Genomic DNA, 25,923 nt, shown 5'->3' on the forward strand with positions numbered 1-25,923 from the left:
ATGAAGAGGTTAATGTAGAATTAACACTCTGATGGGTAGAGAGCTCATTTTCGCCGGTGATTTCCCGCCTGAAGTAGCAGAGTATTTGCTTTTATTTGGCAGTCTTCCATGATCCTGCTGCCCCCGGACGGCCTGTTTACCTTCCAGCAGGTGGCCGCTCCATTACAATTTCCTCTTGGATCGCGCTCCGCTGTGGACGCTCCGGACTCCAGATTCTTGTTTGGCTGCTTGGAAGGATATCAGGATGTCTTGGTCAGCAGCTTTTACATCTTACAAATAATCCGCAGCGGTTGAGTTTCTCCTCCAGAATATCAGACGCTCGGGGAAACATTGTATCAACTAGATGGTGTCATCCCAAATCTTCCAACTTTTGAACAACAAAAAGAGGGACAACATTAGCAGCGCACTTAGAGCGTTGTGCCAAATCGTTACAACAGGCCACTGGCCCTGGCTGCTGACCGCAGCGCTGCTTTAACACAGTTGAGATGTACAGTAGGGACAGACCTCTAAATTTGGGACAGTCCCCCTGGCGCTGGGTCAATTGGGAGGCTTGTTAAGTAGCAGTATTAGGGCTCCTTCAGACGGACGTATGCGCAATTGCGCATGCTTCAGCGCGACACATTTGCACTGAGGTAGATTACGCGCACGCGGGACATGCTCACCATTGGCGCAGGTCACACCTCACCCTGATTTAAAAGGCTATTTAGCCTAATGAGGTCCAGATCTCTTCTCTTTTTTTCACAGAATTGCAGAGCGCATTGCGTATTTGAGCATGGATTTGCGTACTTCCCATAAACGTCTATGGGGACCCATGGTGCAGAAATGCGCACAAAAATAGAACATGTCCTATTTTTTTCCGTGTGTGCGAAATGTGCGCCAAAAAAAAGAGAATTAACCCATTGAAGTCAATGGGTTCTATTCTTTGTGTATTGCATGCATCAATTTAACTTGCACAAATACGCCCTTGTGCAGCTTCCCTAGTCCAGCATACTCTGAAAATATGGCATTTCCATATGGTGAATGGAGCTGGCAAGAGGGGACTGCTGCAGCTTAGGCACTGTCATGGGGCCGGCTGATGCTCCTCTCCGTGGTGGCTGACTATTGTGTGTCCCGCACTCCAAACTGACCAGTCACACAGTGAAAAGTGAAGTCATAAACTACACTGGGCAGGTTGTTGCTCCTTCGGCGTAGATGGTATGTGGTAGAGCATAACCCCAAATAAAGTCCAGAAGGTCAAGGGTGGCAGGTTAACTCCATATACATATTGGTGTAAGCGGGGGTTACTTTTATATTGTGTGCTTCTTTAAGATGTTGTACGTTTTTATAACCATGGCAATAGTGGGTGGTCTGAGGAACTGGAACAGGAAGTTTGGCTGGTGCCGTTTTGAGTTGCCTGGTTATGTTGTGAGATGATGAGGCAGAGCAAAAGTGAGCTCTATTAACTGGTGCAATATGTGGCAATATAAGTGACTCTGCTACCAAGTGCTACAGAGATACCAAATGAAGAGTCTGGTTTATTTGTGAAGACACTGGGGAAACCCTTGTCTTATTCTCTACGAGTTCCCAAAGACTGATTGCTATATGCCAACTCTGCCAAAACCTGCTGTTGGTGCCAAGCCATGTTGGTTGATAGCAGCCAGCATCATCTAGAGTCACAGTGAGTGTATGCTAGTGTCCCAGTTAGCGTAAGGTAGACCTTCCAACAGAGAGTTATTCTACAACCATGCCAGCCCTAAATGAGTACTGATAAGGCTATATGGAGTTCTGGTACCCATTGCCACAAAGTGTGCCCTGCACTGCTTGCAGACAGAGTTCCAGACAGTTTTACCACTGGGGTAAGCAGATCGGTTTTGGGTCCCACCTTGGTCCATACTTGCACTGAGCAGGGTGTCTACGGCCTCCCATCGTGCTTCAATGGTACAACATTCAAAGATGAAGGCACAATTCTTAAAACGGAAACAGTCAAAAACAAGCTTTTTGGTCAGTGGTGACCATAGTCTCTTTCTGTATTGTCTTTGCCTTCCATAGTGCACTAGGAGGCATCCTCACGGCCCTGGAGTCATCAGCTTCTTGTTCACTGCAATACAGATATTTTATTACACTGCAATGCCAATTATGTTTGTTTATTGTTTATGTAAAAATTGGAAAAGTATACTTTTTGAGTGAGTTTTGAGCATGCAATCTTCTACAATACACTGCAATACTTCTGCACTACATTGTATTTGTACATGATTGTCACTAGAGATGAGCGAGCATACTCGTCCGAGCTTGATGCTCGTTCGAGTATTAGGGTGCTCGAGATGCTCGTTACTCGAGACGAGCACCACGCGGTACTCGTCTCGATTAAACGAGCACTGACCATTGAATTCAATGGAGCCGGCAATACAGCCGGCTCCATTGAAAGCAATGGGCTGCCGGCGATCGCGGGATGAATTGTCGGGAAGGGCTTAAATATATAAGCCCTTCCCTGCAATTAATCCAGAAAAGTGTAAAAATAAAAAAAATATATACTCACCTTCTCCCGGCAGAACGATGTTAGCCCATTGAATTCAATGGAGCCGGCAATACAGCCAGCTCCATTGAAAGCAATGGGCTGCCGGCGATCGCGGGATGAATTGTCGGGAAGGGCTTAAATATATAAGCCCTTCCCTGCAATTCATCCAGAAATGTGTAAAAATAAAAAATATATATATACTCACCTTGTCCCGGCAGACGGAGTTCAGCACGGCCAGCCTGCAGTGGGTGTGAAGGGAGTGTGAGTCAGACATGCCCCTGATTGGCACAGCACTGAGCCAATCAGAGGCAGATCTCACTCACACCCATTCATGAATTCATGAATGGGTGAGTGAGTGTTGCCTCTGATTGGCTCAGCGCAGCTCTCAGCTAAATGACAGCAGTTCAGCACCACAGTGCAGGGGACAGCAGGAGAAGACGAGGCTGTGCCCCGGCAGCTAAAGGGAGGTGAGTATCTATTTTTTTTGTTTTTTAAATCACTTCTAATTCATTTCCAGGGAATGGCTTATATGTAAAGCCCTTCCCTGAAAAAGAATTCAGGTGTGCCAGCGGACCATTGTCTTCAATGGAGTATTTTTATTCTTTTTTACACTAAAATCTTTCTTTTTCAGGTAAGGGCTTATATTTTTAAGCCCTTCCCGAAAATTCATCCCGCGCTCGCCGGCAGCCCATTACTTTCAATGGAGCCGGCTGTATTGCCGGCTCCATTGAATTCAATGGGCTAACATCGTTCTTCTCTGCCACAGCTGTTACAGCTGTGGCAGAGGAGAACGATCGTTATGCTGACAGTGGGGGGGGGGGGGTCTCACTCTTGCCACTATTGTGGCTTAATAGTGAGACCTCGGAGCCCGAAATGCAGCCCTGCATGTTGCTCCTCGCCTGCCCTATCCATCTCTGTGTTTTTTTTTACATGACTTTGGTGATTTGCTAAGATTTTCACAAATGAAAACCTTAGCGGAGCACCAGTCGTATACAAAAATGCTTGAGTCGCCCATTGACTTCAATGACGTTCGTTACTCGAAACGAACTCTCGAGCATCACTGAAAGTTCAACTCGAGTAACGAGCACCCGAGCATTTTGGTGCTCGCTCATCTCTAATTGTCACGCTATTACACTGCAATGAAAGTTTTACAATGGCAGGCTCAGAGGCCTTCACGTGGCCTCCATATGCCAAGGCTACTGAATAGCACCCTGCAATTGTCTTGAGGAGAGATATTTGGGGGATTAACAAAATACTGTCCAACAAATTACATGCAGCGGTCAGCACTGACCATGGCATCTAATGGGCGAGTGGGCTTAGCTCCATATGGTCTCGCCTAGCCGAACATTTTGGGAAAGGGTTAAAAGCGGTAATGTTAAAAAATTAAAGAGTTCCCTGAGTTGTGAAGAACTCTGAACAACCTCTTCCTCATGCATTAAAATTACAAATGTTAATGTACTCATCTCTCCCTGCTCTCACTATGCCTTGTGATAGTGCTTGGTCCCCCGCTCCAGTCTCCGTTGATAGCTGCAGTCCCGCCAGGTTTACAGGATGTCACAAGGGCTGCAGCCAATAACAGAGCTCAGTGTTCGAACCCTAAGCTCTGTTATTGGCTGCAGCCCCTGTGACGTCCCATAAATCAAGCGGAACTGTCAGAGACTGGAGTGGGGGTCCATGTGCAGTCATGGAAATAGCAGGGGTGGGTAGAGGTGAGTATTTCATCATTTATTATTTTAATGCATGGAGAACGGGTTGTCCAGAGTTCTTACAACTTAGACATCCCCTTTAATGGCTGCAGAAACCATTCATATTGGTGGTCATTAGAAGGCTATGCTTGGCCATAGTTTCATTCATTTCAAGGGGGCTGCCAGAGATAACAGTATAGGGGTGGTGCCTAGTTATAAAGTCATACCCTGTCCACAGGATAGGTAATAATAACTTTATGATCGGTGCGGGGGGGGTTTGACCAACCAGACCCCAACTGATCTAGAGAACTGGTTGGTCCCTGAGTCAATGGAGCAGAGCTTGCCCAGGCGCGTCTCTGCTCTATTCACTTCAATTACAGCTTCTACTTGGTAATCTCTGGTACTTTCACTAAAGTGAATGGAGCAGTAGCACTGCTACACAAGCTCCACTCCATTCACTTGGAGACCAACCGGACCCCATTCCCAGGTTCATAAATGTATCCCCTCATCCTGTGGATAGGGGACAACTTCATAACTTGGCACAAACTGATGATAATTACAGTTATGTGGAGGTAACAACTGTGTCAAAAACATCACAGGTGGGTGTATGTTTTGCATGGACACCGGGAAAAAGTGCCCGATTTTTTTCAGACTATTTAGGAATTTCTGGATGGTTTGCAACCATAGACAACCCCGAGGGCCAGTATTACTATTGTCATAGTGAGCTCTGCTGCGTATGCCGACACATTTAATCAATCCGTCACATGGAAAAAAAGTTCTAGAAACTTTGATAATTATATGGTCATCAAATCTGGAACAGCAGCTCAAGGCCGTTCTGAACACACAGCGTATTATTAATTTAATTGAGTCAATTACACGCCTAATTAGCGCTATTGAATTATATACAGAAAATACATGAATACTGAAAACACCTTCAATACCATAAAGAAAGGCAAAATGCAAAAGCCAAAGACAGTCTGAAAGGAGACGGGAAACAATGCAGAATAAAAGAGAGAACAGACGGGCCAGTGCGCTTTTATCCACCATCTAACCTTATTTCCGAATGCTGGCGTTTGCCATTTAATGTTTCTATGGAGATTAGAATTTTAATTAATCAGGATCACAAGTGACTCGGACACAAAACCCTCAGCAGACTGAAAGACAGGATTTTGCAAATGAGTTTCTGATCTAATTTTTTTAAATGAAAGTAATTATATTCTATTCAACTTTCCTCGGCTTATACTATAGACCTTTTGCTAAAAAATACAAATATTCTCCAAGGCGTGAAATATTGTGATATGTTTGTATTATTTTATGTTCCACTTGTTTATTGCATTTGCGGTGGCCCAGAATGTATATTCCTGGCCCCCTCCATAAATGTCATGTCTTTTGTAGATGTGCTGTGCAAAGTTTTCTAGTTATGTGTATTGCACAGTTGCAGAAAGTGAGAGGTTAATGTTTCCATGAGTCTGGGAGATGCCTACAAATGTATCAATATGTGTCTAGTCACATTATCCTTGTTGTCTATAAGTATGAGTGATTTGGGTGTAGTCTTGAGATTCCATCATCTTCTGGGTTCCTAAGAGAGAGTGCCAGCCACATGGGGGTACCATCAACCCTCATGTGGTGAAGATGGAAGAGAAAGAGAGGTTTCCTGAGTACCCCGATGCCAGGAGCCAACAGTGAGTGAGGAGAAGTAAGAGAGATATTGAGCGTGAGAGAGAAGAGACAGGCAAGACCACCGAGCAGAGGTACTGTTCCCTGAGAGTGTCTGTGGAGTAACCCTACCCTTATCTTCCTCTGGAGAGTTTCCCTTCTAGGAGCGGTTCCTAGAAGATAACTGCGACTGCAGGACTGGTCTCATCCTGAGTTTCTTCCCTGACCTCTAATCTTCTGTTTAGCTACACCAGTGTATTCTTGAGTGTATCCAGATAAAGTTTCAAGTAAAGTTTTGCCAGGCCCTGACCGTTCCCTATTACACAGTCTGCAGCTCCTTTATTTACCACCGGGTCATTACGGTGGGTAACAGAATGGTGGCGTCACCCGTGACGACGTTATCTACTGTTCCATGTTTATTGGCCATCCCTTTCCTAGGGGTGTCTGGACGAGGCCCAGCGCTGCTGTTGCCGAGGCTATGTGTGTCCCTCCAGCAGACGACAGGAAATCCGTGGCTAAAGTTCGTGACTCGATCGCAGAAATTCTTCATTCATGCGATTCTACTGCCCATATGGGTAAACGGAAAAATGCATATGTTTGTGTGAAAGAGCCCTAACTGTGTTTTTATGGGTTTTCTTATGAAACAGGCCGCCGGTGTGGGATATGACGCCGGTGATGAAGAGGCTTTACGTTAGTTCAGATGAATGAACAATGCTTTACTGAATGTACCACGAAGAATAATATGGTGATAACATACAGCAGGATTATCTGGATACAATGCAAACAGTTTACAAATGTTCGATTAAAGGTGTAACTTGGTCCATACCTTATAAACAGGGTGTCCTTAATATTGTGCACTCAATATAGAGTTATCACAGACAATAAAGGGTTTACCCCGGCCGGGGCAAATAGCCCCACAGATGTTGGGTGAAAGTAGGAGTCTCTTCTGAAGTAACTTCCATTAACTAAATGACTAAATCCACTAACTAGAATACACAGTCATTGTCCTCTGAACTAATTACTAGCACAGGACCTTTAGGGAGGCTGTACAGTACAGTGATGAGGTCATAATAATCTGTCTTACTGGTGATGAGCCTGGATGATGGTGTAAAAGGGTATGACAAAGGAATGTATATTGTTTGTGCCCAGATGTTCACAGCACTGTTTTATATTTTATATTGCATGCACTATTTTGTAATGTTTTACACTGTTCATGTTATTTGCCCTCGGTACCTGGGCAAGAGTCTTTGCTGCTTGGGGGTATGCGCTGGTCCCTGGTTGCCTAGAAATCCCAATAGATTTTAGGGTGGTTCCTGCCCTGCTGCTAGAGCAGAGAAGTAGAGAAAGTGAGTGCAAGTGAGATAAGTTCAAGACACATCAGAGAAGATGTGAAGTTAGGAGATAGGAGTACTACTGGAGCTCATGTATGCTGCAGGGAGGATCGGCCTGATGCTGTAAAAAAGTAGATTCATTCCTCAATGAATGCAGACATCTAATTCCCCAGAGCACTGGGAGAGCAAGAAGTTGTGCCTTTGTTCAAATAAAGTTTCACGTGATGCAAGCATCATGGAGTGTCGGGATTTCTTTGAAGAAACACACTATGGACTTCCTCATCGCCGTTCACACCTCACCACTGCTGCCGGTTAAGTATCGGTTGGAGAGCAACCAGTACAGTCCCAAGGACAAGATGGAGATACAAAGTAGGCCCCTGTCCACTACAGGGCCCCACTTGACTCACCACCCATCGATCCTGAACCTGCTCATACCAGCCCTATCTGCTCGGCGTTGCAGTGGTACTCAAGATTATACACCTTAGAAACCTGAATATCCAGATAATGGATATTGGTCTATCTGCAATCACTAGTGGTCTCTCTGCTGGTGACAGCTCAGCACTTGCAGTCAGTAAATGCAGCCAACTTTTCCTTGGACCATTTGCAGACCTCCCCCTGGCATTCACATTGTAACAGCTGGGTACTTCCGCTCCAAGAATCTGAGTTGCACTCATCACCACTACTCTCCAGCAGCACTGGGGCAGCTCACACCTCACAAGGCTACCTGCTCTCTGAAAAAAACTCCAGAGTCACACCAGAGACTGGGAATAGCACCTGCCTTTTACATCCAGCCCATCAGCCAATCAATGGGCAGCTCAGGTTGTATTAAAAACACAGTCATGTGACCTCTTTAAGGTTTCTAGAGTCAGCATATATAAAGTCAAGTAATAACATACATACAGTAATGCATGGGCATTTTACCCCTTACACTCCCAAACTCAGACTGTGAGCCCCTGTGGGGACGCAGATTAATGCAAACGATCACAAGCTGTGTTCAGTGCTGTGAAATATGTATGTGCTACATAAAGGAGTAAAATAAATAAGATGAAACGGCTACATTACTTTTTGAAGCACATGAAATGAGTGACAGGTGTGGAATATTATGCCATTTATGAGAAGCTTCACACGAGTTTCTACCAAAAACAATATTTACTGAAAATTGGATAATGAAGCAATACTAAGAATAACTTGTACGCTCACAATTACAAATAATGGGAGCAGCTCTCTATATCTGAAATCACTGCATATATAAAGAATGAGAACAGTCTCTGTAAGAACAAGTACCTGCAGTAATAGGTGCGCACCCTAAAGTGATGATGGACAATATGAAGTTCCCCCTGCCCAGGGGTCATAGCAGCAACTCACGATGGCAGCAAGCAACTTCATGGAAACAATTGGTTAAGATTAGAGATGAGCGAGCACCAAAATGCTCGGGTGCTCGTTACTCGAGACGAAATTTTCGCGATGCTCGAGGGTTCATTTCGAGTAACGAACCCCATTGAAGTCAATGGGCGACCCGAGCATTTTTGTATTTCGCCGATGCTCGCTAAGGTTTTCATTTGTGAAAATCTGGGCAATTCAAGAAAGTGATGGGAACAACACAGAAACGGATAGGGCAGGCGAGGGGCTACATGTTGGGCTGCATCTCAAGTTTCCAGGTCCCACTATTAAGCCACAATAGCGGCAGGAGTGCCCCCCTCCCAACAATTTTTACTTCTGAAAAGCCCTCATTAGCAATGCATACCTTAGCTAAGCACCACACTACCTCCAACAAAGCACAATCACTGCCTGCATGACACTCCGCTGCCACTTCTCCTGGGTTACATGCTGCCCAACCCCCCCGCACGACCCAGTGTCCACAGCGCACAACAAACTGTCCCTGCCCAGCCTTCAGCTGCCCTCATGCCACGCCACACTCATGTCTATTTATAAGTGCGTCTGCCATGAGGAGGAACGGCAGGCACACACTGCAGAGGGTTGGCACGGCCAGGCAGCGACCCTCTTTAAAAGGGACGGGGCGATAGCCCATAATGCTGTACAGAAGCAATGAGAAATCCAATCCTGTGCCACCTCCATCAGGAGCTGCACACGTGGGCATAGCAATGGGGAACCCATGTGCCACACACTATTCATTATGTCAAGGTGTCTGCATGCCCCAGTCAGACCGGGGTTTTTTATAAATAGTCACAGGCAGGTACAACTCCGCAATGGGAATTTCATGTGCACCCACAGCATGGGTGGCTCCCTGGAATCCACCGGCTATACATAAATAAATCCCATTGCATTGCCCATCATAGCTGAGGTAACGTCAGGTTTAATGCAGGTGGGCTTCGGCCCACACTGCATGCCCCAGTCAGACTGGGGTTCTTTAGAAGTGGACACATGCAGTTACAACTCCGTGTGGACCGACAGCATGGGTAGGTCCCAGGAAGCCACCGGCGGTACATAAATATATCCCATTTCAGTGCCCAGCACAGCTGAGGTAACGTCAGGCTTAATGCAGGTGGGCTAAAAATTACTAGGATTACACTGTAGGCGAGGGCCCAAAAAAATTGGTGTACCAACAGTACTAATGTACCTCAGAAAAATTGCCCACGCCCAACCAAGAGGGCAGGTGAAACCCATTAATCGCTTTGGTTAATGTGGCTTAATTGGTAACTAGGCCTGGAGGCAGCCCAGTTAAAATAAAAATTCGTTCAGGTTCAAGTTTCAACGCTTTAATGAGAATTGAAACGTATAAACATTGTTTACTAAAGTAATATGACTGAGCCTTGTGGGCCTAAGAAAAATTGCCCGTTCGGCGTGATTACGTGAGGTTTCAGGAGGAGGAGCAGGAGGAGGAGGATGAATAGAATACACAGATTGATGAAGCAAAAAGGTCCCCATTTTTTATGGTGATAGAGAACGATGCTTCCATCCGCGGGTGCAGCCTACGTATTGTTTAGGTACCGCTGCTGTCCGCTGGTGGAGAAGTGTAGTCTGGGGAAATCCAGGCTTTGTTCGTCTTTATGACTGTAAGCCTGTCGGCACTGTCGGTTGACAGGCGGGTACGCTTATCCGTGATGATTCCCCCAGCCACACTAAACACCCTCTCTGACAAGACACTAGCCGCAGGACAAGCAAGCACCTCCAGGGCATGCAGCGCGAGTTCAGGCCACGTGTCCAGCTTCGACACCCAGTAGTTGTAGGGGGCAGAGGTGTCACGGAGGACGGTCGTGCGATCGGCTACGTACTCCCTCACCATCCTTTTACAGTGCTCCCGCCGACTCAGCCTTGACTGGGGAGCGGTGACACAGTCTTGCTGGGGAGCCAGAAAGCTGTCAAAGGCCTTAGAGAGTGTTCCCCTGCCTGTGCTGTACATGCTGCCTGATCTCCGCGCCTCCCCTGCTACCTGGCCCTCGGAACTGCACCTTCTGCCACTAGCGCTGTCGGATGGGAATGTTACCATCAGTTTGTCCGCCAGGGTCCTGTGGTATAGCATCACTCTCAAACCCCTTTCCTCTTCGGGTATGAGAGTGGAAAGGTTCTCCTTATACCGTGGGTCGAGCAGTGTGTACACCCAGTAATCCGTAGTGGCCAGAATGCGTGTAACGCGAGGGTCACGAGAAAGGCATCCTAACATGAAGTCAGCCATGTGTGCCAGGGTACCTGTACGCAACACATGGCTGTCCTCACTAGGAAGATCACTTTCAGGATCCTCCTCCTCCTCATCAGGCCATACACGCTGAAAGGATGACAGGCAAGCAGCATGGGTACCCTCAGCAGTGGCCAAGCTGTCTCTTCCCCCTCCTCCTCATGCTCCTCCCCCTCCTCCTCCTCCTCCTCCTCAACGCGCTGAGATATAGACATGAGGGTGCTCTGACTATCCAGTGACATACTGTCTTCCCCCGCCTCCGTTTCCGAGCGCAAAGCATCTGCCTTTATGCTTTGCAGGGAACTTCTCAAGAGGCATAGCAGAGGAATAGTGATGCTAATGATTGCAGCATCGCCGCTCACCATCTGGGTAGACGCCTCAAAGTTTCCAAGGACCTGGCAGATGTCTGCCAACCAGGCCCACTGTTCTGTAAAGAATTGAGTAGGCTGAATCCCACTACGCTGCCCATGTTGGAGTTGGTATTCCACTATAGCTCTACGCTGCTCATAGAGCCTGGCCAACATGTGGAGCGTAGAGTTCCACCGTGTGGGCACGTCGCACAGCAGTCGGTGCACTGGCAGATTAAACCGATGTTGCAGGGTCCGCAGGGTGGCAGCGTCTGTGTTGGACTTGCAGAAATGTGTGCTGACCCGGCACACCTTTCCGAGCAGGTCTGACAAGCGTGGGTAGCTTTTCGGAAACCGCTGAACCACCAAATTAAAGACGTGGGCCAGGCATGGCACGTGCGTGAGGCTGCCGAGCTGCAGAGCTGCCACCAGGTTACGGCCGTTGTCACACACGACCATGCCCGGTTGGAGGCTCAGCGGCGAAAGCCAGCGGTCGGTCTGCTCTGTCAGACCCTGCAGCAGTTCGTGGGCTGTGGGCCTCTTCTCTCCTAAGCTGAGTAGTTTCAGCACGGCCTGCTGACGCTTGGCCACCGCTGTGCTGCCACGCCGCGCGACACCGACTGCTGGCGATGTGCTGCTGCTGACACATTTTGATTGCGAGACAGAGGTTAGTAGGCCTTAAGTATTTTGCTTCTATTTTTTTAAATGCTGAGCTGATACAGCAGACAGATACTGTAGGCAGCGTATATATGTATACTGTTTCCCTCTGGCGCTATGACGGCGGTGATGTAACGGGCACAGCAGAGCCAGGAAACAATTTTGCGCACGCCTGTAGTGAGACGTAGGTGTATATCACTGAGCTAGTGGAATTCACAGCGAAGAAGCAGTCAAGTCGCCAAAGGGCAGTGGTACGTCTTAAGTATTTGGCTTCCCTTTTTTTAAATGGTGAGGTGAAACACCAGTCAGATACTGTATGCAGCGTATATTATGTATACTGTTTCACGGCGGTGATGTAACGGGCACAGCAGAGCCAAGAAACAATTTTGCGCAAGCCTGCTGTAACGCTTAGCTACGTATTAATTAGGACTACTACCCCCAGCAGACACGCAGTACACTGAAGAAGGTCACAGGCAGCCCAAATATAGTATTTTTCCCCAATTTTTTTAAAAAGCCCACTGCCTATATAGACAGTATATCTCTTTCACCTTTCCCGCTGTCCCTGCCTCACCAGTACTGCCCCTATACTGAGTAAAATGACTGCAGACTGAGGACGCAATGCTCTGCACGCCCAATATACAAAAAAAAAAAAAAAAAGGTGCAACACTGCTAAAAGCAGCCTCAACAGTACTGCACATGGTCAGATGTGGCCCTAAGAAGGACCGTTGGGGTTCTTGAAGCCTAAAATATTCTAACGCTCTTCCTATAGCAGCTCCGGCACCAGCAGCACTGTCCCTGATCTCTGTCAGAATGCATCTGTGGCGAGCCGTGGGCGGGGCCGACTTTTATACTCGGGTGACACCTGATCTCGCCAGCCACTCACAGCAGGGGGGTGGTATAGGGCTGGAATGTCACAGGAGGAAGTTGTAATGCCTTCCTTGTCTTTCTATTGGCCAGAAAAGCGCGCTAACGTCTCAGAGATGAAAGTGAAAGTAACCCGAACATTGCGTGGTGCTCGCCTCGAGTAACGAGCATCTCCAACACCCTAATACTCGAACGACTATCAAGCTCGGACGAGTACGCTCGCTCATCTCTAGTTAAGATCCTTCTCTGTCGCTAGCTTCACAACCAGGTATTATCCCAAATCTGCAGCACACTCCTCCCTGGTCCACGTTTTCTTTCTCAGGACTGTACAACATATGATAGGCACCCCTTGACCTATGCAGAAGATGCTTGTATATTTGTTTGTAATGTTCTTAAGTTACTATGCCCCCTAGTACACAGCGATATTCCGTAGGCAGTAGGCATTGCTTTCCATTGCCAGATACAGAGACTTGTAACTTTTTTACTTTTTCATCGATAAGGCTGCATGAGGGCTCGCTTTTTGTGGGGTGAGCTGTATTTTTTATTACCATTTTGGGGTACATACATCTTTTTATTATCTTTTATTCAAATTTTTTGGAAGCCAAGATTAAAAAAAAAAAAAAAAAGAAAAAGCTATTCTGGCATTTTTATAGGAAACATGGAAAGGGGAAGATTATATATATATATATATATATATATATATATATATATATATATATATATATATATATATATATATATATATATTTTTATTTTTTTTTTTTTGTTTTTTTGTTTTTAACTGTTAAGAAAACTTTACTAAATCTTTATTTTACACTTTTGTTTAGTCCCCGCAGGTAACTTGAACTTACGATCATTTTAATTGCTTGCACTATATATTGCAATACTACAGTATTGCAGTGTATAGCAATTTTTGGTGTTGCCTTTCAAGCCCTGCAAGGGGTAGGGCTTGATAAGCATATTTGTGTGGCAGCCTTGGGAGCTTCAGTAGAATCATAGAATAGTAGAGTTTGAAGGGACCTCCAGAGTCACTGGGTCCAACCCCCGCTCAGTGCAGGATTCGCTAAATCATCCCAGACCGATGTCTGTCCAGTCTCTGCTTGAAGACTTCCCTTGAACTCCCGTGGCAACCTGTTCCATTCATTGATCACCCTCACAGTCAAAAAGTTTTTTTTTTAATATCTACTATCCATCAGCCATGCTCCATCAGCCAGTAGGCTTCGGTTAGCCATGCTAGCCCATCGGCACCAATGGGCAATGGGGTTCAAGAAGGAGTCCCTCCCTTCCCACTGACTGTTTATATATGCGGTCAGCCACCTAAACAGAATACTGCCACGATCAGAGCCAACCTTATTCATGGCAGTTACTGGCGGCTGTCAGCTATCAAAAACAGCTGATAGCCACTGCGTATCAAGTGAACCTGGCTCCTGAGCCTGCTCCATACGGCCTTCAAGATCACAGGTCATTTATAGTCATTTGCCAGTCCTGAAGTGGTTAAGATGTCCAGCAATCCCTTCCATCCAACTAGTGTTTTATCAACAAAGTAGATATTGTTCATTCAAGTGAAGCGCGACATTAAGAATGGATAAATGTATAATAAAGAGACGGCAAATCACAGCTTAGCACTTTACTATCGGCCTTCTAGTGTTAAAAAAGCCTCTTGAAAGGATTAAGTACCAGGAAACAAATCACGCTGGCATTGTGATGAAATGAAATAACCATAATTACATGCTAATAACTAATTAGCCTTGACTGTGACTTTACACTGTGAGAAGATTTTCTCTTCACACCCCTGTACTGGGACAGCTGGAGGCAGCCTCGCCGAGCAGCATGTGGGAGTTGGCGGTCTCACTGGAAAATCTTAAAGACTTTTTTCATGTTTTTTTTTTTAATGAAAGTTGAAGAAAAAAGTCATTATCCACGGACAAAGCAAATAAATGCAATCAAAATGTAAAAAAATACGCAACTGTTTCTCCTTTATTGAGTGAAATGTCGGATCAAAATATTGTCCCAGAATGAAAGCTTACAACTGAAAAACAATAAACTGTGAAGATCTCCTGGCCTCCAGAGCAGCATGCAATATGGGAATTGTTTAGAGGGATAGAGGAGATGTTTAGGGTTAGGAAAAGGGTCTCTCAACGAATCAAGATCGAGCTGCAATACCAGATACAACCCATAGACAAGAGGAGTGCTGTTTCAGAAAAAAATGCAGACTCTCTTGTGGGAGTTTCTCATCAGGGATGCAGGTTTTCTGGCAGATTTTTTTCCCTTCTCTGGTTTGAAATGTGTCAAATGTATCAAATGTTGCACAATGTTGATAATTGTGTTGCATCTTTGGATGGAAGTCACTTTGTGCATCACCCGCCTACTGAAACCGGATGGGGACAAATTTTGGGATTTTTTTTTAAGTAGCAATTCTTACATTTGTCTAAAACCTTCTTGTTCCACTCAAAGACATATTTAAAAAGTGGAGTGAAAGGCGAAAAAATCTGTTGTTCTTGTTTCTCCTAAGGTCTTGGTGTGCCGAGGTTTGCATGCATTGGAATACGCCTCATATTCTTTCAGGATTGGGATGGCGACCGAAGCGGCCAGATGGGGTCTGTATGAGAGTGTGGTGAAGAGAATTGGGCGTTGGGAGTTCTGATGTGCGTTTAAACATGATGTGGTGTTTTCTCCTCTCTGTTGGTTGTAGGTTGTTTGCGTTGAGGGGGTGGCTGTAATTTTTTGGTTCTCCGCAGCTCCGGGGGCCTGTCTTGCTTAGATACTTGGGCACTCGTATGTGTACTGCGTGGTCCTTGGCTGTGATGTTGGGCGCAACAGCAGTCAACTTAGTTTATCCAAGAGCCAGGCAAGCATTTGGTGGGTTGGCGTTCGGTGGGTTGTTATGGCAGGAGGCGCTTCCGAAATTGCACTTTTACTGCAGAATGGTTCAGGCTTTGGATGTTCTGGTACTGCACGTTGAGGGCAATGGGTTTGCGATCCAAGGGCAGAGGCGTAAGGGCAGAGGCGTAACTTGACGACAGGAATGGCATGGGTTCCACTCTCACTGAGTGCCTCTGAGTGCAAGTCCCATCCTGTGTGCAAAAAGTACAGTACTAGATGCAGATGTGTGCAAATTCACCTCAAAACCGTGTTCATATGCAAATACATTGCACTGCGACCAGCGATTTGAATAAGCCCTTACACAATAAAAATCTTTTATTTTTTTGGAACATATATATTTTTTGCGCTGCTGTATTCAAAGTCCTATCATTTTTTATTTTTCCATGAACGGTGAGCTGTAGTTGTTATTAGTACTATTTTGGGTTCATACAGCTTTTTTGATCACTCTTAGGGTGTATTCAGTCGACCGTATATTGGCTGGGTTTTCACGCTGGCCTATATACGGCGTCTCTCTCTGCAGGGGGAGGAGGCTGGAAGAGCTGGGAGCAGTGCTTTGAGCTCCCGCCCCCTCTCTGACTCCTCTCCACCCCCTCTCTGCCCCTCTGCACTATTTGCAATGAGAGGAGGTGGAACAGGGTGGGGCTAAGTTCTGGGAATTAGCCCCACCCTTGTCCCGCCTCTCCTCATTAAAAATAATGCAGGGGGATGGAGAGGAGGCAGAGAGGGGGCGGGAGCTCAGAGCACTGCTCCCAGCTCTTCCAGCCTCCTCCCCCTGCAGAGAGAGATGCCGTATATCGGCAGGGCGTGAAAACCCGGCCGATATACGGTCGTGTGAATGCAGCCATATTGTGTTTTCTAGGGAGGCTAAATGAACAAAACAAATAATTTTGTCTCCGTTATTTTGTGTTTTTTTTTTTTAGTGTTTTCTGTGCAGAATAAAAAGTTTGCTCAAATTATTGTGCAGGTCATTATAGATGCGTCAACACCAAGTGTGTTTTTTTAAGGGCTCAGTCACACGAGCGATTTTTAAGCGCATGTATATGTGCGATAAAAAACAGATGTGTTAAAAATCCCGTGACCAAAGCAAAAAAAATCTGTCACATTCACGGGCTTCACCTTGCTGTCAATGGGGCTGGCGGCAGAAGCGCAGGCCCCATTGAAAACATAAGTAATAGATCACGCTTCGCTGCCACAGCTGTGACAGCTGTAGCAGAGGTTCACGATGCTATCCTATTGCTTCCAATGGGCCGGCGCTGCTGTCGCCCTATTGAAGAAAATGGGATGAAGTCAATCCCTGCAACAATGATTTTTTTTGGTGGGGGGAGGAGGGCTTGAAATATAGGCCCTATCCCAAAAATCATTCCCAGCTGCAGAAAAAAAAGTAAACTCACCCAGACGTGCTGTCCGGCTCTTTTCTGCAGTCCCTGAAGTCTTCTCTGTATTCTGGTGGCTGGGGATTGAAAACTCCCTGCCTCCAGAAAGCACTGCCTCTGAGTGGCTGAGCACTGTGACCAATCAGAGGCAGCGCTTAGCCATTCATCCCCGCAGGGATGAAGAAATCCCCTGCCATAGCTGTCACAGCTGTGTCAGGCAAGCGCAATGTACTCCCTATGTTTTCAAAGGGGCCGGTGCTGCTGCTGCCGGCCCCATTAACAACAAGGTGAAACCCCTTGGATGTGATAGCATCCAGGGGTTTCACTTTTTTTTTTGTCCAATGGTCACATGCAAAAATGCTGTCCTATTTTTTACAGGGGCGATTTTTTCCGCGCATGTAACAATGGGACATGTCACCGCCTCCATTGGAAAGCATTGGTTCTATTAGATGCAATTTTTCTTTAGCGCCTATATATGCGCTAAAAAATCTTGCGTCTGACTGAGCCCTTAAACAAAAGAGGGGAAAGTGTTGAAAAAGTTTTTTTTACTATTTTTTTCCTTTCTTTTTATTTATTTTTCTACATTTTTATGTCCCTGTAGGGAACTTGTACCTGCAACGTTATGATTGCTTTGTGAATACACTGCAGTACTTCTCTACTGCAATTCATTATCCCTTATCATAGCGATCACAGGCCATGGTAGACTCAGATGCCACTGGCTGCCGTCTAGTTGCCACAGCAACCCATCAACCCTCCATGATTGCATGGCGGAGGGACAATGGTGTCCCTCTTTACATGCTGCGATCAGGAGTTATCAGCAGGGATCGGTGATCTCACAGATCACTGCTATTGCAACGAGAGGGTGTCTGTCAGCTGCGAATGGCACAAGCTCCGCTTCTGAGCCTTCACCATCCACAGGACATAACAGAACTAGAATGCCTACTTGTGGGAACCTGTTCTCATAGCGTAAATATACGCAGTTGGGTGGGAAGGGGTTAAAGGTATGTCACCACAATTTCCTCCGGCTGTGGCGTTCTTGTTTTATTTGGGTCGGCATTCATTATTTTTCGGGATCCGTTCTGTCAGAGTTTCTGGAACATTGTGTCACAGATGAGAGGATAATCTAAACACGCTAAGTATGCTCTGCGAGATTTGTTTTTGACGGAGTAAAACTAATTAGAAAGTTTGTTATGAGTAGAACATCTGCCGCGGAGAGTTTACGCAGATCCGCGCACCTGCCAGAAAATCATTAGGAAACGTTACCAGCGGAATATTAGCGCCGGTGAATCATCCGTTGACCCAGAGCGGAGTCATTCTTAGAAACGCTCGCTACTTGTTCTTTTCACCTGATCACTGGACGGGGTCGTGGAATATTTTTATTACATTCCTAGCAGATGTTCAGATTAAACCTCCCCGCCGGGGCCGCCGGCCGCTGCTCACCCGCTAATTATATTCTGCCATGCAGCTCTATTATGTGCAGTGAGTTCAGCTTGGATACATTGTTACATAGTTTGTAAAATTCCCTTTCTGTTCCATCACAGTCTGCTGCTCTGGATTTCTCTATGCTTTGCACTGCAACTCTGCTTGTTTTGATTCGCTACTACAGTTAACCCATTAATAACGCAACCTTTTTTTTTAGTTTTTTCCTCCCACTTTCAAAAAATCATGTCTCTTATTTATCTATCCACTTAGCTGTCTGAGGGCGGGACAAGTTGTATGGTTCAATAGTTCTATCTTATGTACCGAAGTCCTATGAGGAACGGTTAAAGGATCGGGGAATGTTTAGCAGAAGAGAAGGCTAAGAGGAGACTTAATAGCTGTCTACAAATATCTGAAGGGCTGTCACAGTGCAGAGGGATCAGCCCTATTCTCATCTGCGCAAGGAAAGACTAGAAGCAATGGGATGAAACTGAAAGGGAGGAGACACAGATTAGATATTAGACAGTGAGGGGGATCAATGAGTGGAACAGGTTACCACGGGAGGTGGGGAGTTCTCCTTCAATGGAAGTGTTCAAATAAAGACTGGACAGAGATGTGTCTGGGGTGATTTAGTGAATCTGCACTGAGCAGGGGGTTAGACCCGATGACCCTGGTGGTCCCTTCCAACTCTACCATTCTATGGTTCTACTGAAAAACATTTAAACATTTCTAAGTGGAGTGAATTGAAAAAACATGAAAAATTCTGCCATCTTGAGGGGGTGAGGGGGTCGTGTTTTTGCTGTGCTGCCTGAAAAAAAATATATAAATAAAGTCAATAAATATACATATATATTTGGAAGAAAACTAAAATTATTTTCTGCCGCCATCGTCTGAAGGCCATAAATTTTTTATTTTTGGCAATGGCAGCAAATTCCAACCCACACTTTCGTGCTCAAATTTGCATTATCTTCTGATTGGGTCTCTTACTAGTAATCTGCATGACATCTGCACTGAATCAATGCTTCAGTTTACTAACACGGTTCCGCAGTGATAGAATCAACCCTGGACTGCACTGTTAAATGATTCCACGCATGTATCATAGCAGAGGAGGCCACAGAACTGAAATCAGTGTTCCGGGGCCCCCAGGGGTCCGTGCGCCACACCATCATGTAGCACATCCATGGCTTCCTATTCAAGTACACTATTGTTATTCCAATAGGTTATAGCATTGGATCCGCCCTGCTGACTACACCTTGTAGATTTGCTCTGTTACTTATGTTGCTGTAATTATAGATGTGCAGTAACCATATTAAGTTTAATATTTCTTAATGGAGTTCTTTTCTGCGGCAGGATACCACAGCCCTGGGCACTGCTGGCATGCTGGTGCCCTGTCCAGAACATATATATGGGCGATGGTGACATTTGGTGCAAGGAGAGCAAGTAGGAGAGTTTTGCAGCACAGCATAAAAGTGATCTACTGTCAAGATTCCGGTGTGATGACAGGTGTAACCCACCAGATCACTGCGAGGCAGCATGAGGCAATGAGGAGACGCTACATCTAACAAGGACGGTTTGACAGCATTTTTGTCCCATCACAGCATTTTTGTTTGCAACAACTACTAAGGAACTGTGCTGGAGGATGGCCATGTAGTATACAGGAGTTGTACACTCTATAAAAGCAATGTAGTTGGTACTTCTTTAATGTATGTGTAACTTTAAGAATGTAAAGTTTGGTTGTTTTATCACTCACTCTATGCTTAGAAAACCTTGTCCCCATTGGTTAGTTAGCTAGTGGGAAGATAGCTGCCCTGGGATTGGGAGATAGGTCTCATGTGCAGGTTGGCTGAGAGTAATCGGTATAAGAAGCGGGGAGTGGTAGTCTGGAGAAGTCTAAGAGGAGAGTCTACAGCAGAGAGAGCTAGTGTGGTGAGAAGGAGAAAGGTGAGAGTACAAACTGAGTCTTCTTTAAAAAAAGGAATCAGTTTAAGCAAATAGTAACTAACAAAGAAGAAAAGAGAATATTCATATTTAAAAAAGTAATAGAAGAGAAAATAAGAGAGAAGCAGGAGGGCAAAGTACAAGGGATAGAATGGAATCCTGTGCCTTAGCCTACAGATGAGTTTTCTGTACTTAATGCCTGCATAGTGAATGGAAATGTATATCTACCTCAAGTAACAAAGTAACGTGAAGTGAATGAAGTTGTTAAAGCTGCTCATCTGTGAATAAATTGTCCTACTGATTCAAAGTTTAATCCTGCCTCCTGGAGTCCCTTCTCACCACTATAACATCTGTACTGAGGTACCACACTACCCTCCAGGGGAAAGGACAAATTCTTTTTATTTTATTTTTCCCATTTTTTATTATTTTGTCCGGCATAGTTCTTGTCCTGTGTAAGGACTGGCGTCACGAACTTGCCCAATTGCTATCTTACCCTATCTGACTTCACGAGTAGCTCAAAATAGCCAAAGACTAAATTATAATTTTTCAACTGCACACTGCCTTCCGATCATGAGGGAAAGCAGCTGAGCCACCGTGACTACCACCATTGCTGCTCACCCACCGTGGTCTGATGTGTTAGTCATTAGCAGTAAATGTTTGAATTCAAAAGTAATATATGGTCCAGGTGAATTAACAATACCTCTCCCCCGTACTTAAAACAGGGAATTTTTTCATCTGCCTTCTAGGTAAGCACCCTGAGCTGTGTAAGTGCCGCAATGCTACAGTGCCGCATGCCCGGCTAATCCCCTTATCAGCTGCTCTGTAGTGAAGACTGGGTGGAAAACTATCTCTAGTGGCTGCTCTCGTGGGAACATTTGGTGGAAAGCTATAGTATATTGACAGAGCTATTGTGGCACACATACAAGGTGATGAAATAAAATTTTATTCACATTTTTCAATCCAGTGTTCGGCCACCTTTGGCCTTAATGATTGCATTAACTCTCCCAGGCCATTTTCCACCACATTCCCATAGAATTGTGGAGGGGTTTGCCTTCATTCCTTGAGGAGAGCTTCAGTGATGTGGGGGATGGTGGACGTGTTGGATGTGCACAAATACGGTGTTGTGGTTTGTCCCAAAGATGCAAGATGTAATTGAGATCTAGACTTTGGGCGGCCAATGAAGTTTGCAGACATTCTGCTCTTGAAACTAAGCCTCACCACTGTGTGCTGTTTGACATGGTTCTTGGTCATGTTGGCAGAGACATGGGGGTCAGAAACACTATCTTTTCTCCCTAGGGAGAACACCCAGACAGTGATTGTGGAGACTCAAAGGGCTATTCATGCTCCTCTGGGTAATATGCAAATAAGGGAGATGGAATAATATCTCCACAGTGCCACCCACTTGAAGGCAGCATTCCTTCAAGCCAAAGTCAGACTCTTTATACAAGCCTTGTAACAATGACTGGGAATTAAAAGCAAAGCCAGACTCCATGTACAGACAGCTGTTTCAGGGTATTTGCTCTTCAGCAGTGCACAGTAGGAGTCTGGTTTTGCTAGAGGGAGGCCCGGGACATGGGTCAGAAGCGCTATAATTTCTCCTTTGGGAGAGCACCTGGATGGTGAGTGAGGAGACTCAAAAGACCACGGAGATCTACCAAAGTATTGCCACAGGGGAGGTGATGCCACATTGTCCTGAATGTCGCTGTACGCATTGGCGTTGAGGGTAGACTTCCCTATAACCAATGGCCCTAGTCCTTCCCAGCAGAAATTCCCCCACACCATAACAGAACCTCCTCCAGACTTCACTTTTCAATGGTGCAGTTAGATAAAAACTGCTCTCCAGGCAACTGTAAGGAGGGAACCCAGGTTGGAGTTTGTGCTGGAATGAGCTCCGTTATGGTTCCTACAGATGATCTGTATTGGCCATCATATAGTACTGCAGTTTCTGTATTTCTCTATGGAGTGTTGTGTCTAATCTGCATATCCCCTTCACCTGACAGCACAGGATTGGTGGGGGGCCCAATATTTTTGTCAACCTAGTGTATTTTTATTGGCTGGGTGGAAAGCTACTTCTCTTGACTGCTCTGCGGAGAACAGAGGACCAGTATGCAGAGACCTGACGATGGGGATAGTGACTGAGCGTGTGTGCCCTCCAGTGCTGCGATCTCTAACAGCTTAGCAGAACAGGCCACTGTTGCAAGCGCCAAATAATTGGGTCTTGGTAGGATCTTACACTGTCCGTGAACCTTCACTCGTGCTGCTCGGTGTTTTTGACATTCCAAAACATTCAGCCCTACGAAGATGAAACCTGAGCCTGAGAAATCTGATGAGGCCAGCTGTAATAGCAGCAGGTTTTCCTACTCCGCTTAGATTTTACAGAAAATTAGGATTTTCCCAGCTTTTATTTTCCTTTTCTGCAGCATCAGTGAACCGCTACATAACCACACTCCACCTCTGACCCCCACTTCCTAAATGCTGACTGCAATAGAGGGACTTTAAAAGTGTCGCATAATAAGGTTAGATTCCCGTAACAAGTCATTAGACGGCCGCAGCGCTTCTGAAACTCCCTGAAAATATGGCGCTTTCATTTCCACTTACGATTACAAAGGACATTTTGTAACAGAGCTTTAAATTAAGAGGATTCCTAAAAATAGACCCCTTATTGTATGTACATCTCTGCTTCCTCTGCTAAATGCCTGAAGTACGGGATAGTGGAGAATGACGGAATAGAGGGGATTTCCGTAGAGTCCATATTCGAAAAATGTTTGAGTTAAGCTGATAAGTTACTCAATGAGTTTGGACATAAAAAACTGAAAACTTGGTAATAACATTGTAACAGTTATTGGATGCTTAACCAATTCAGGACCACAGAATGACCATGAATGTCCTGAGGTGTGAATAGTGTGGGCCAAATCTGTTCCATACCTGACAGTTACCAGCAGCTGTCATTTAATAGTTGAGTGCTGCCTCTGATTAGTCACAGTGCTCAGCCAATCAGAGGCAGCCCTTTCAGCAGGCGGGGATTTTAAATCCCCGCCTGCTGAAAGCACTTCAGAGCAGTGCAGGGAGAAGATGCGGCTAGACGCGCCTGAGCCCCGGCAGCTGCAGAGAGGTGAGTATATATATTTTTTTATGTTTTACACATTTCAGGGATGATTTTCAGGGAAGGGCTTATATTTAAAGCCCTTCCCCTGAAAATCACTGCAGGGCTTGCCGGCAGCCCATTGCTTTCAATGGAGCCGGCTGTAGCGCCAGCTCCATTGAATTCAATGGGGGAACATCGTGCTTCTGTGCCACAGCTGTGCCAGAGGATTGCAATCGTCACTGTATGTTCTCAATAGGGTCGGCGCTGCTGCAGCATCCAGGGGTTTCACATCCAAAAAAGACGGATGCCGCAGTTACTTGCGTTTTTAAATCTGCTGCCCTATATTTACCGTTGCACATTTTTGTGCACAGGTAAATGTCGGGCATATGACCGCTGCCATTGAAAAGCATTGGTTCTATATAGATGCGGATCGCAAACACAAGTAATGTGCGCACAAAAAAAATGCCCATCTGACTGAGCCCTAAAAGAGTGCAATTCTGGTATTATGTATATATTATGTGGACACAGTGATACCAATTATTTTAATTTTTGTTATTGCGTTTAGTTTTTGTATGCATTTACCAAAAAAGGTATTATTTGAACTTTTTCATATTTTTATTTTAATACTTAAAACATACTAATTTTACTTTTTTGGTCTCACTGAGGGACTTGAACTTGTGATCGTTTGGACAATATACTGCAATACTTCTGAATATACTTCTAATAACACCTGGTCATTGGTGCTAGACTAGCCAGGGCCAGGAATTCATTACCAAATGCCTGATATACACTGAATGGCCCCTTTATTAGAGCCTCAGAGTGCAGCAAAAGTTTCCCGTGAATCAGTTTCTGTGAATCCACATTAGATGGGAAAATCCAGCAATTGGAGCGACTTCTAGCAAGGACTGGTCATCGGTGCTAGACTAGCTGGGGTCAGGATTTCACTGCAAACTACATGGGGTTTTCATGTAACAGTGCAGAGTATACCGAGAATGGAGTGATCAGTGAAAAACATCCAGTGAAAAGGGATCTTGTGAATGGAAACAACTCATAACTAAGAGGAGTCAGAGGAGGATGTCAGGAATCGTTCCGACCAACAGGCTGCACAATCAGCTGAATACAACGCTGGTGCTGCAACTGTCTGAATGTGCAACTCACCATTCCTTATCACGGATGGGCTATAGGAGCAGACGACCAGTTCCAGCACCATTGTGTCTAAGAGGAACAGAAAGACGAGACTCCAGGGGTCAAAAGAGCGCAAAACTTGTATCACTGAGCAGCGGAAAAACATCTCCTGGTCAGATGGGTCCAGATTTCTGTTGCCCCGTGCTGATGGGAGGTCAGAATTTGGAGCAAGTAGCATGAATCGATGACCCGTTCCTGTCAGCTGATTAGACCATGTCAGCACCGCCATATAATCTGCAGCAACTACAAGAAGCTTCCTGTCTAAAGGGAACAATATTTAGAATGATTCCTGACATCCTCCTCTGACCCCTTTTCGGAGACAAGTTGCTTTCCTCCACAGGATCCCCTTTCGCTGGAAGCTTTTCCTCGATCACACCATTCCTAATATACTCCCCCCCGTCCATATGGGTCAATATTCCTACAGAATGATCTCCTCTTCTAGTGGAATCTACAGCCCAACGAATTTCTATGGTTGTAAAGGCCAAAATAGGCCCAAGGCGCTACGAGATGGGGTCTAATAAAGTGGCCATATATATCTTTAAATGATACTTTGTATTGATCTGTGACGGCCCATCGGGCTGTAACAGGACTTTTACTGCGCGCTTTAGCGTATACTACAAAAACGTTCTAAAATCAAGATTTACAGATATGAAAGGCGAGCGGGGTCACGGGGTCAGACGCGTTCTTCATCACAAGTTCCACAATGTGTTCATGTAATTCTGTAAAATAATAGGGTCTGCAGACTTCGCCTCTGTGATGCCACCCAACGAGAGGAAACCAGAAAGTTAATGAGATATTTAAGCAGACTGCGCAGAAAGGGCTCCATCGTTCCGGCCGCCGCGGCTGCTTGTTCTTTTAATGATCCTGATTTTATAATATAACTTCTGGGACGCGGCGACATCACAGACCGCTAATCTATTTTTATTGGAAATCATAAACGGATTACTGTGACAGGCTATAAATAATCTAGACATATTACCAGTTGGTATTAGAGCTGACATTCTGAATTACACACTGGTTACTCTGAGGCGGCGTGAAGGGAAGAAATACGTGACGCCAAGCGGATCGATAGGGCTCTGTGCACATTTCGTTTTTTGCTAAGACTATTTCCCGACTAATGGGTGAGCAGCGGCATCTGTTGGCTATTGACTCCTGTTGTAAAAAAATGGACATAGCGTAGTATACGTTTTTTTTCTTCCTGTGGGCCATGAAAAAGTAGCCCACCTCTGATAATACCGTGACAGGAAGAACGGGTAAGTAGATTGCTTTTTCTAAAGCTTTATTGACTTACCTCCATGTTACAAGAGATGCTGGAAGTGGTCCCTTCTCATCTATGCACCTTTCGGCACGTTACAGCTTGTTGGCTGATACT

Source organism: Eleutherodactylus coqui, chromosome 4 (genome assembly GCF_035609145.1).
Source record: "Eleutherodactylus coqui strain aEleCoq1 chromosome 4, aEleCoq1.hap1, whole genome shotgun sequence".
Taxonomy (NCBI): domain Eukaryota; kingdom Metazoa; phylum Chordata; class Amphibia; order Anura; family Eleutherodactylidae; genus Eleutherodactylus; species Eleutherodactylus coqui.